Source organism: Lycorma delicatula, chromosome 2, assembly GCF_047948215.1.
Source record: "Lycorma delicatula isolate Av1 chromosome 2, ASM4794821v1, whole genome shotgun sequence".
Classification (NCBI taxonomy): domain Eukaryota; kingdom Metazoa; phylum Arthropoda; class Insecta; order Hemiptera; family Fulgoridae; genus Lycorma; species Lycorma delicatula.
In genome coordinates, this window is record NC_134456.1 from 172,272,727 (window position 1) to 172,285,570 (window position 12,844).

At 29.2% G+C, this 12,844-nt stretch overlaps 1 protein-coding gene across 2 annotated transcripts in view; it reads left to right on the forward strand.

Moving 5' to 3' along the window:
• Positions 1-12,844, forward strand: part of LOC142319429 (tRNA (cytidine(32)/guanosine(34)-2'-O)-methyltransferase-like) — a 157,164-nt gene that overhangs the window by 96,006 nt on the left and 48,314 nt on the right. The window lies entirely within an intron of this gene.

A 12,844-nucleotide genomic window follows, 5' to 3' on the forward strand; every position in this document is an offset into this window, starting at 1 on the left:
TTGTTAATACGAATTATAATCTAAAACAATTTTATTTTTCAAGAAATTTTCATTTTTGATGGTCCAAATATAAAGTTCTCTTACTGGTCCCTAATGAATAATATTTACGCGAAAATATTCTCATAAATGTAACTAAAGGTGATTTTGTAAAATGTAGTTACCTCTACGTTAATTTTAATGTGTACAAGAAATAATGTAAAAATCCATACTAACTAACGGATTTAATTAAATCACTTGAGTGACCTAATTAAAATGGTTTAAAGCACTTGAATGCTTTCAGATATAATTTACCCAGGGAGGGTAACTCAGGCATTTTAAATGAAAAGAGTCATACTATTAAATAACATTAAAAAACAAAAAATTACTTAAAAACAGTCGGACGACGACAGTAATCAAAATGGCGGTCATACAGCTACTTTCAGAAGTGGTGTACTCTTAATTAACTGTTCAATAGTTAAAACATGAAAAAAATAAAATTTAGCAAATACTCCTACCTCTTAACGATCTTTTCGGTATGAGCCCATACTACATGAGGTGTACTGTTGGCCAGTTTTGAAAGTAGCTGTGAAAAAAATATTTACCACTGTCTTGGTTAGAGTTGTAGCTTCAAAGTTGTCTTTTAGTTCAAACTCTTTGTTTTTCAATGCCCTTTAAAATAATATGCAACGAATTCTACCTTTTCCATTTAAAGTGTTTGAGGTGCTCCCAGGAGCGCCGCTAGGTGCGTAAGGTCTGTGGTGGTCTCATACCGGAAAAATAACTCTGTTTCAATGTGGAATCATTTGCTAAATTTTATTTTCCCATATTTTACTGGTTGAAAGGTTGTTTAAGAGATCACTTTATTAACACTCTGTATATAAAAGTATGTTTTCCTTTTTTAACTTTATTATTTATTCTATAAAATAACTTGTATATTAACCATTTATTGTAGTTACTTTACATTCTTTACTTTTTTTTACATTTTTTTATAAATAATTCTTAATTATAATTAAAGTAATATATAGAGTTGTACATTAAGAAATTGAATTCTCGACTTTTTGTGATCATGGATGAGAAATTTAGTTAGTATCTTGTTTTCTTGACTGTCTAAATATATCAAGTTTAAATATTACTCTGTATAATACTACATTACTAAATGTTATTCTGTAATATTTATAAATGAAAATGCTCAATAACTATTAAAAAAAAAGCTGACAGTACAGTTGTAGGACTTTCCCGTCACGCGTCTTTTTTCTGATGTACGGCTTACAGACACAACTTAATTTAAAATATTTATAATTTTATTTAAATGTGGTATTCTTTGTTTAATTAATTCAATGATTATTAATAAAGCGCGCGCGCATACCGTACTTCATTCGCGCTGGTGTGACGGTACTAGCAGCCACTTTAAATACTTTTTACACTTTAAATATTATTCATTTATTTAATTCTACCAATCATCTGTGACGTCAAAACATAGCGGTCTACTACAGCAACTGTACATCAGTGCTACACTAGCGCTCCTTGTGGTGGGAGGGAATACTAATGACGCAGTATACCCACTTAGCCACTAGTTTATTTAGAGCATTTTTGGTTGAAAGTGCGATTTTGCAAAAATGTTTTTTTGGAAGTATATTTCATTAATTGTTAATAAATTTCCTAAGAAAAATAAGACTTTAATTAGGCGAAATCTCGAGATACTGAGGGTGACCTTACTCTACAGCCTCACCTCCTTTACCTTTTAAGCTGAAACTTTTATGGCGTCAAAATGTAAAGATCCAGTGAAAACCGTATATGTCCGAATTGGAACGATTATAATACTTTCTCTTATAAAGCTATAGCTCTGCTATAACGCTAGACGGGAAAGTAATATTAAAATTCTAAAACTAGTTACGGATTTCGATTGTTAAATAATCGTCGATAGTTGATGTACAGGAAATTGGTAAAGTAAAAACAGATCTAAAAACAACTACTAACAGTAAAAAAATGTATAAATATAGCAGTACTTAAAATACGGTAGGAGTATTCTAGCTGTATAAATAATAAAGAAAAAAAATTTAAACCACTTTTGATGATTTTTAAAATGATAGAACCTGCGTCCACGTCAAAAGCAAATTTTTTAGTCTCGGTTCTTGCTTTATTACAGGTTTTTAAAACGTAAAAAAAATCTCTTTTTGTATTACTTTGTAAGTACAGGTTAATTTTGTATCTTTATTATCATTTTGTACTTTTTTAAAATCTCTTTTATGTTCTTTTATTTATCTTTATTTCTATATTTACCTTTACTAATAATTTCCCTGTCTCTACCGGTATTGACTATTTAAAAATACGTATTTAGTTTTTCAATTTGGTTTTAGTGCGTTTCTTTTTTGATATTATTTTAATACCTCATTTTGTCATAGTTTGTTTCTTTCTATTATTGTGTAAAATAATTCAATTACATTTAATTAATTTGTAAATGAAGTTAAATATGTATAATTTAGATTAAGTTTGATTTTGAGTTTTTAAATAAAAATAAATTTAAAATGATTATAATGTTCATTTTTAATATTTTCATTTTGATAATTCAATTGTCATCAACGTAACGTTTCCATTATAGTATTATATGAGCGTTGATAATCGCTTTATAGAGATGTCTCTGAGAAGAACTTAGTATTGAAAGTACTGACTTTGTTTGTAAATTTATTCGTAAAGTCAAATTATTCGTTGTTTTTTATGCCTACCATTTGGTGTAGATTATACTATCCCGTTTCTCCTTTAATTAATTTATGTGTCCTCTCTTGTTTCATAAACATTTCTACCTAATTTCCATTTAGTTATACCAGTGTTACCATCTGTGGACGAAATAGATTCAGTTATTACGACTACACTATTAATTTAGCATTACAGTTTTAAACGTTTATAGTTTATTATCCACCCACACGGTTTCATAACAGTGTTCTGAAGAGGTATTCAGCGTTTCAGTTATTTCATAATATCTAGAGAAAGTTTGTGTATTCACGTGACAAATGTGTCGGTTAAGCTGAGAGTAAGTTTACCCATTAAAACTTGCTATCACATGCCAACATAACAACAAAATATGACGTACTCGTCGTCAGGACGTAATGGAAGAGAAGTCACTGATGTATACTTAAATGGGTGATACAGATTTATTTACATTTTTTATTTGTATTTTTTTACTAATTAAAACTTTTCTAATATAAATCTCAAATATTTTATCAAATTTCATGTAACATTTCTTATAATTGCTATTTCATCCAAGATTTATTTTAAGACAGTTCTCGTCGTAAGATTTTTTGATTTATCAGGTAGAAATTTACATAAATTTCGTCGTTAATTAAAATACATATAAACGTGGGATATGTACTATGAATGCACAAAAGTATGTACATACATATATTTACATTTTTCAGTATAGTGTCCAAAAATGCGGATTTGATAAATTGTAAAAATTTCAACATCGAGCTTAGTAATCCATAACGTTATGGATTAAAATTACTAAATATCATATTTTACAATTTACAGTTAAAATTAAAAATCATAAATAATTACTATCCACAAATTGTAAATTACAATGCAGTTTTACCTATAACAGTCAAGTAAGAGTCATGATTATATACTTCTTACAAAAAAGTGTACTTAGCTATTTTCAAATTCTAATTTAAACAACGTAGAACAGAATGTTTTATGAAAAAAATGAGATTTTCCCTTACCTTTTCTTTCCTTCTATCCGCGATTTTATATTTTAAAAGAAAAGTTTATTATATCAAGATCATATTGAGAAATCATTGTAATATTTGGTACACATGCTTACCAAATTTCTGCAATAAATAAAAAATTCTAAATAACACCATAAATTTGAAAATAACATCATTCAGTTCTTTACATCGGTTACCATTACTTTCATAAAAATACAAAAATTTTATCTTCACTAATTTTAAATAATTTAATTTGAATATCTTAAATTTTTTACATTTTCGATGTTAAATAATAAATTAAAATTTAACTATAAAGTATAGTACTTATATTGCATTATTTACTTTGAAGAAATGACGCCTTTTTATTTATTTTAAAATAACAAATAAATTAGAACACTAATTATTAATCACATACAATTTTTAACTATTTTACACTATCCACTGCTAACAATGCTTGAGTGAAGATTACACTGATAGACAAAAAAAATTTTAATGTTTCTCTAAGTGTGATACCATTTTTTGAATTGCTTTTTCGCGTGCATTACAGATCTGTAAATACAATTTTTCTATCATCCTTAGCTTTAAATAAATTACGCTTCAAAAAAAATTAAGGGAAAATATAGTTAAAATCTGTAAAATTTATAATTTTGCATGGTCATAGCTGTGTTAGAATGATTTCGCTGAAGTTTTTCTTTTATAAATGGCCTCAGGTACATCCCGAATTATTATCAAACAGTAATCGGCTATCATGTTAGTATTCAATTTCCCTGTATAGCGCCTTTCCATCACCGAAATGTCTTAGTGGAAACGCTCACCGCGTTCGTCACTTACGTCTCCGAGGTTGTCCGGGAAAATGTAGAGGAAATGTATTTTCAAAGACATTACATCCCACATCTCTGTATGAAGTAAGAAGTTGATTAACAATATCGTGGTAATTGTCGGATTTTTATTTGCCGAGAAAATGTTTGCAAACGTCTTTAAATGAAGCCCAAGCTGCACTTTCTACATTATTTAACATCGAGTTAAATACATTATCTGTGACAAACTGTCTTATTTGAGGACCAAGAATTATTCTTCCTTTAATTTTTCCTTCACTTACATTCGGAAATTTCTGCCTGATGTACAAAAATCCAGGACTATCGATCTTCATTGCTTTTACAAAATTTTTTATTTGTCCTGGCTTGATATGGTGAGGGGATAAAAATATTTTCTTGGGTTCAACTAAGGGCTCATGAATTATATTTTCCCTTTTGGAGTCAAGTCGTCTCGTTTCTTCCACTCTTTGGTAACACAATGTTTATCCCTAGTTCGGCTGTCCCATGCGCAAAGAAAACACATGTACTTAATACAGCCTAACTGCGAGCCGAACGAAATAGCTATAACTTTCAAATCACCACATATTCCCAGCCATGTTTTTTATAATTTATTTTTTCAAGAACGTCTTTCATCATATCGTATGTCTCATTCAAATTAATGCCATAAGCGATTAGTATCGAAGAATATTTGTTACCGTTGTGTAGTAGAACCACTTTTAATACTTGGACGAATCTATGAAAAGGCGCTAGTCCTCAGTTTATGAACTTGTCCTAATTGCAAAATAAGCTCATCAATATTTATGCAATAAACCAAATTAAATTCCTTGCAATAAACCTAAATTCAAACCTTGCAGTCTTGATCCTAACAGTTAAGCTTGTTTTTTTTTTTATAAATTTAAATCCCTGTCCATGTCATTTAATTTGCCTTGTGATATAAGATGTGGCTTATAGGAAGGTAATTCAAAATCAAAATCATTGTTCTTTTTTTCTGTACTGCTTGATTCTTCATCGCTGCTTTCGAAACACACATTCACAGGTGGCTCAGGAACTGGAATAATGTTACTGTGAGGTACAGGCCTGATTGCAGATTGCAATGAAGAATATTTTACTGTATATTTAGATTTTTTAGATATTCCAGACACACTTGTTAAACAAAAGTAACAATCGATTATATGATCCTTTGGTTCACGCCAAACCATAGGTACACCAAATGGCAAAGCCTTCCATGTACCTTTCAACCATTCTCTTAAATATACAGAACAATTAGTGCAAACTATATGAGGAGCCCACGTCTTATCCTGATCACCAATTTTACACCGAAAGTACAAATGATATGCTTTTGTAATTAAAGGTGTAATGTTTTTTCTATTTGATTTTACGGTAAACTCACCATCTTCATAACAAAAGACATCCACATCATTTACACATTTTCGAGGCATTATGACACTGCGCTGTTAACATACTTAAGACAGCAATAAGACTGAACAAAATTAATTCATTCCTAAATCCAGTGCTTAATACAAACAACACAGCTGTGTTTTTAGCGACATATTTTGACCTGCACAGATATGATTAAACTTGTTATGAAGACTCACTCTTCAGTATTAGATATGAGGTCATTATATGTGACTATGATATGATTTAATTCTTTGTCTAGTATTGTTTATTTATAGCTTAAAATTATTTTAACAAAGTTAATAAAAAATGAGCTATCAAAATACATACAATATAGGAGCTTAAAATGCTAACTATACGTTGAAAAATGAAAAAATCGTTTAATTAAAATTTAAAAATTTTTCAAAAATGGTTTAAATTTTTTCAAAATTTAAACAATATAACATTAAATATACATACATACTTACCGTACAAGTTATACTTTCAATTTTTCAAGAGAAAAATCTTCGAAATTGCCACCCGTTTACGCATTGGAGTTCGTTTTTCGTAGAGAGTTTTTATTCATTTTTAAATGTATAATCCGATAATTAATAGATTCAGTTTTTGTTACACCCGTGAATCTATTTATATATATATATATATATATATATTTCTTGTGTGCGTGTGTATGTCACTGAACTCCTCCTAAACGGCTGGACCGATTTTGATGAAATTCTTTGTGCGTGTTCAAGGGGATTTTAGAATGATTTAGATTCACAATTTGGTCCACTGGAAAATGGTTTTTTAATTAATTTTTTATTTATAAGTAGTTGTTGATTTTGGAATGTTTTACATTGGATCCGGCAGACTGCGGTACCATCGCAGTATCGAATATTCAATAATATTATATTTTAATTTTAGTTTGTCCCGTCAGTTGGTGCTGCGATCAAATTGAGAAAAATATTTCGTAATTTTGTGTTATTATTGTGTTACAAAAAATCGCGAGAAAACAGTTTTTTAATAAATAAGAGGCTGATAAATCAGATAGAAATGCAAACAAAGGAAATCCAATCAAATCAATACAAGATGGCCGCTGTCAAACACAACGACCAATCACAAAGAGCCCGTATGGCCGTTGCCAATGTAAACAAAATCACAACTGATTAAGTAACAAGTAGGCAGCACTGCGATCGCGTTTAGAATTGTGCGCGTATTGAGAAATATTATATTATATTATTATTTATTGAAATAACGTTTTAAAGTGTAATTAAAAATATATACATTGTGCAAATTTGTAAGGTACAATATTGAAGTGAAAATGTTTTTTTTAAATTTATTTATGTGTTGTTGATCTTGGGATGGTTAAGGTTCACAATTGGGTCCGGTAGGCAGAGCTGCGATCGCGTTTTAGAAGTTTTTTTTTTAATTTTGGGTTTATCAGTCAAACCCGGTAGTTGGTGCTGCGATCGGATTCTAGGAATTTTTATTATTTTGTTGCTTTTTCGCATATCAATTACTTGCGTCGTAGCTTAGTGTTGTTATTACATTAAAATTCGTATTTTTAACGGACTATTGTGTTTGGAGAATAGTTTGAATTAAATCCGATAGGTATTAGTGCTGTTCTGACAATTGGATTTATTTACATTCTGAATTTTATAAAGTTAAAAGGTGAAATTTTATAAGCTCCCGTAATGTTTTGTAAGTTTCTTAATTGTAATGTTCAGTATTAATTGTAATGATTTTGCAGCCACAACACTTTTCGTTAAATAATTTTTCCACCGAATACTGTGATTAGAGAGTGCTGTGAATTAAATCCGATAGGTAGCGCTGTTGTTTTGCCATTTGGATTTATTTATATTCTGACTTTTATAAAGTGAAAGGTTAAATTTTGTTAAATTGCTAATGTTCAGTTTTTTAAGGTTTTATGAAACTTTCAAATTGTTGTCATTTAATCTGTATGTATATTCAGATCTAGCAATAGCGAAGCATTGCCGAGTCTGCTAGAATTGCGCGCTTATTGAGAATATTATATTATTATTTATTGAAATAACGTTTTAAAGTTTAATTAAAAAACGTACATTGTGCAAATTTGTAAGGTGCAGTATTGAAGTGAGTATTTTACATGATTTTTCATGATGTATACACGTGCATTCAATAACAATTAACTTAACCTACAAATTTAAATTGTTAGTTCTCATTTGATTCTATGCAACTTATGAAGTATTGAACGGCTCTTTGAAAATAAAAATTTAAGTTTGTAAAATAAATTATAACATTTATAAAATTAAAATATAAGTTACTAAAAATATAGTTTAAAGTATATTTAAAAAATTGAATTTATAATGTTTCAGCTGATTAATTTTATAAAAAGTTTTCTAAAATTATTTTTAATTTACAATTATCTAAAATTTGGTAAAATAGATGTTAAAATAAAGAATGAAAAAAATGATAAAAATTTCTACTAAAATTTTAACACGTTGCTTTTTTACAGTGCTTTAATTTTTTTATTAATTGATTAATTAAGCTGTTACATGGTTATGAAACATCAAAATTATTAAATAAAAAAAAAAATATGTAGGCTGTACTTTTTTAGAATGATGTTAAGTGAAAATTAGTAGTAATGTGGATGAAAATTTATTAATTACACTAATTAGTAATTTTACGACGTTTCGATTTTTTAATTCAATTTTCATCGGACATCTCAATATTTACTGAAAATAAATATTAACCATACTACACATAATTAATCAATAAACCCATTACAATAATACAACAATCACAAACTGATAATATCATACTAATAGTCACTTTAATGAAATTTAGAACACATTCCTGCTAATTTTAACTTAATTAAGTTACTTGTATTTATGTGTGTGAATTTATTACTGAATAATGCCGCGTCAGGACAACGTCTGTCGGGTCCGCTAGTATATATATATATATATATATATATATATATATATATGGAGAAATGTGAAATAATAGAAAATGGTACAATAAAAATTAATTTTATAAAACAAAACTTTTTATTTTTAACTGATTTAACCGAGGTTCTCAATTTGACCAGTAGTATTTATTAATATTTTAATATATACGTTAATATTTTTAACAAAAAATATAAAATATATGTTAATATTTTTATATATATTTTATATATGCATCCAAATGAACCGATTTGGGATTTTTTACACTTGGCTCAGCCAATGTATGAGCTTGTGACATCACGAGCAGACTGCGTATTATTACTCGGCCTGAAAACATCAACTGCGCATATCAAATCGAAGTATTACATATTATAATATTGTGCGCTGTAATAACTATCATATTTACATTTATTAATTATAAACAATAAGTAATTATTATATAACCTTTATTGGAATTAAATTATTAATTTTTAATAATAAACAAAAGCTTGCTTGAATTTTGTTCATGCATCTAATTCAAACTTCTAGCAAGATCACCATCCTCGCTATACAAATCACTATCACTATCTCTGTCACTTTCATTTTCACTTTCACTATCAGAGTCTACACGTATAATATAATGTTCTGTCATTTCATCTATCAGTGGTTCCAGTTTTTCGTACTCTTTTTCAATATTTTTTTACTTTTTCACAATAGGGTTTTCCAGTCCTCTTCATTCATGGGATTAATTTTCTCCGTAGTTAATTTTTCAACATTTGTGAAAGAAAATGTGTTGACTCTCTACATGTCTTTTTACGGTTGACCATACTATGCATCTAATTCAAACTTCTAGCAAGATCACCATCCTCGCTATACAAATCACTATCACTATCTCTGTCACTTTCATTTTCACTTTCACTATCAGAGTCTACACGTATAATATAATGTTCTGTCATTTCATCTATCAGTGGTTCCAGTTTTTCGTACTCTTTTTCAATATTTTTTTTTACTTTTTCACAATAGGGTTTTCCAGTCCTCTTCATTCATGGGATTAATTTTCTCCGTAGTTAATTTTTCAACATTTGTGAAAGAAAATGTGTTGACTCTCTACATGTCTTTTTACGGTTGACCATACTATCACGATCGGATTCAAATCAGGAAGGTACGGTAGGAGTCGAAGAACGCGATGCACATGTTTTTTTTTTCAAAACTTCATCCAAGTAATATTTTTGTACTTTAGTTTTATGTAACTTTACTAATTCATACAACTGTGGTTTCAGCATTTTTTAACTACACGGAATATGGGGTTTCTCCAGCCAATCGGTCATATCCTTTCTTTTGTAGTTAGAATTTAGCGCTTTATCATTACCTGTATTGTGATGGAAGATTTGGAATCAATTTTTCACCCTCCTTTCATAAGACTGTGTGTATTCATGTAGTCATAGTAGTCATCGCTTTTCGAACTGGCTTTCCAAGTTAGTAATGCGTTCGGAATAAAACCGATTTCTCCTCCAGCATGAATTACTATTAAACGGTCACCTTTATTAATCGGTACATAAAGTCTCTCAACAGTACCATCAGACCACGACTTTGTCGAACAATGCGAATTTAAAACGTACGTTTCATCCAAATAAACAATTGTAGCATTGCTTTGTCTGTACTTAGCCATTGTCTGCAAATATTCAATTCTCTTCCACCTGATATCAGATTTCTCAATTAAAAGTTTTCTGTTATTTTCAGTTTTACGCCATTTGAAATCTAACTCTTTCAAAATAACTGCTAAAGTCGATTCACTATCTTTAAATCAATAGATGGCTGAAGTCTTGCCTTATTTTTTTAAAGTAGGTAATTCATTCTTCTTTGAATGAAATTCATTAACTGATCTTTTAAGTACACTTAAATCATAACTGCCCAGTCCACTAACAGATTTCCAACGTCATTTATATTTTTTCGGCGAACTGAAAGAATATGATTATTGTAGAATCATGTCTTTTGTTACTCTTCTGAGTTGTTGAACCTGTGTTCTTGATATCCCACAAGCAGCAGCAGTTCTTTCTTCGCATTTTTGAATGCCAATTATATGTTTGTCGTCAGTTAATTTACCTACTTTTACAGCTTCTTTTTTGATAAAATCATAAACATTATTGATAATTTCACGTTCTTGACTCCAAAGTTTTTTTTCGTAACTACGAATTTAAATTCTACCTTAACAAACCGCACTAACAAACGAACAAAAATAAAACAAAATAATATATTACAAAACATTTGCGAAAAACAATGAGTATAAAGATGATATGACCGCACAAAAAAGCTATCCTAATACCTTCATTGAACACGATGTATTTTGGACTAAACTTTATTTCTTTATACACACATTGTGTACTACGAATGACGGATCTGAATGTAATCGTGACGAAAGTCATCATTTCTAATTGCATGTATAATTTTTTTTAGGCCTGTACATAATTCCGATCATTAGTCATTGGTTAAGGAATCGTTTTTGTTTACAAGATTGAGTCATTAAGCGTTTTTATACATGTAATCAATTCAAATGGAAAGAATTGAACACGCAACAACAGAAATGTATTCTTGGGCTCCCCTATTGTTTGCAAGTCGAAAAATGAAATAAAAATAATCATTACGCGCAAAAATAATCTTTTAGAAATAAATAATAGGAGATGTCAGCACGTGACGTCATAAGCTCGTAAATTCGCTGGTGTAACTATAGTTCTTTTGATGGTTCTTTCTTTTTCCTGTTTAACCGGTAATTACCTTTCAGATAATACTTCAGAGGATGATGTGTGGATGAATGAGTGTAAATGGATGTGTGGTTAATTGAAACCCAACCACCAAAGAACACCGGTGTCCACGATTTAGTATTCAGATCCTTGTAAAAATAACTAATTTTACTAGGATTTGAACGCTGCAACTCTCGACTTACAAATCTGCTGATTTGAGAAGACGCCTTCACCAGTAGACCAACCCGGTGGATTATTCTTTTGATGGTCCTGTAATAATTTTATTCTCCCCACTGTTAATATCTGAGGACGATATTGTGATGAAAAATTGATGTGTCTATAAATTTTGAAATATTTTTTACTTCAGTATCATATATTATTCAAAGTACTTTTGCATGAAACTAGAAGAAAATTAATTTAAAATTCGTGATAGAAAAGAATTCATACATTGCTTCATTCAAAATAGCCGAGTCATTGCTTTTATCTAGGTAGCTTTTCTCGGTTTTTTCGGGTTGCGCTTTTTACTAAGCCTTGATATATTTTTAATTAATTGAAGTTCAAAATTAAGTCTTTAAAAAACTCGCTAAAAAGTAAAAATATTAATAAGTTCAATTACCCAATTGTAACATTCAAAAGTTATCACCAGAATTAGAGTTTGTAAAGTGGATATTACTTGTTTTGGTTTTCAATTTGGTGTTCTTCAAAAAGTCGACATGATTAATTGACTGATTTTTTTTTTGTTTAATTTAATTACTTTTATCGGTTAATTCTAATTCTGTACCGAAATGCAAAGCTTTTTACCTTTTGAGTGTAATAATTTGTATTAGTATTTTAGAATAGTACACCGTATTGAGGGTATAAATAAACCCACAAGCCTAAAGAATTGGAGTTTTAATCAAATTTGGTACTCATATTTAAACAGGTACTCAACGATACGAATAAATTGAAGATTTGTTTGCATTTTAAAATTTAAAATTATCGATCACGTTAAATAAATATTTATTAAAAATATAATTTTTATTATATGATCGATTGGCTGGAGTAAACCCATATTCCGTATAGTTAAAAATTCTGAAACCACAGTTATATGAATTAGTAAAGTTACTTAATACTAAAGGACAAAAATAGCACTTGGATAAAGTTTTGTAAAAACTTGGGCATCGTATTCTTACACTCCCACCGTACCATCCTGATTTGAATCCGATCGTGATAGTATGGTCAGCCGTAAAAAGACATGTAGCGAGTCAACATACTTTCTTTCACAAATGTTGAAAAGTTAACTACGAAGAAAATTAATCCCATGAATGAAGATGACTGAAAAACCCCTATTGTGACTA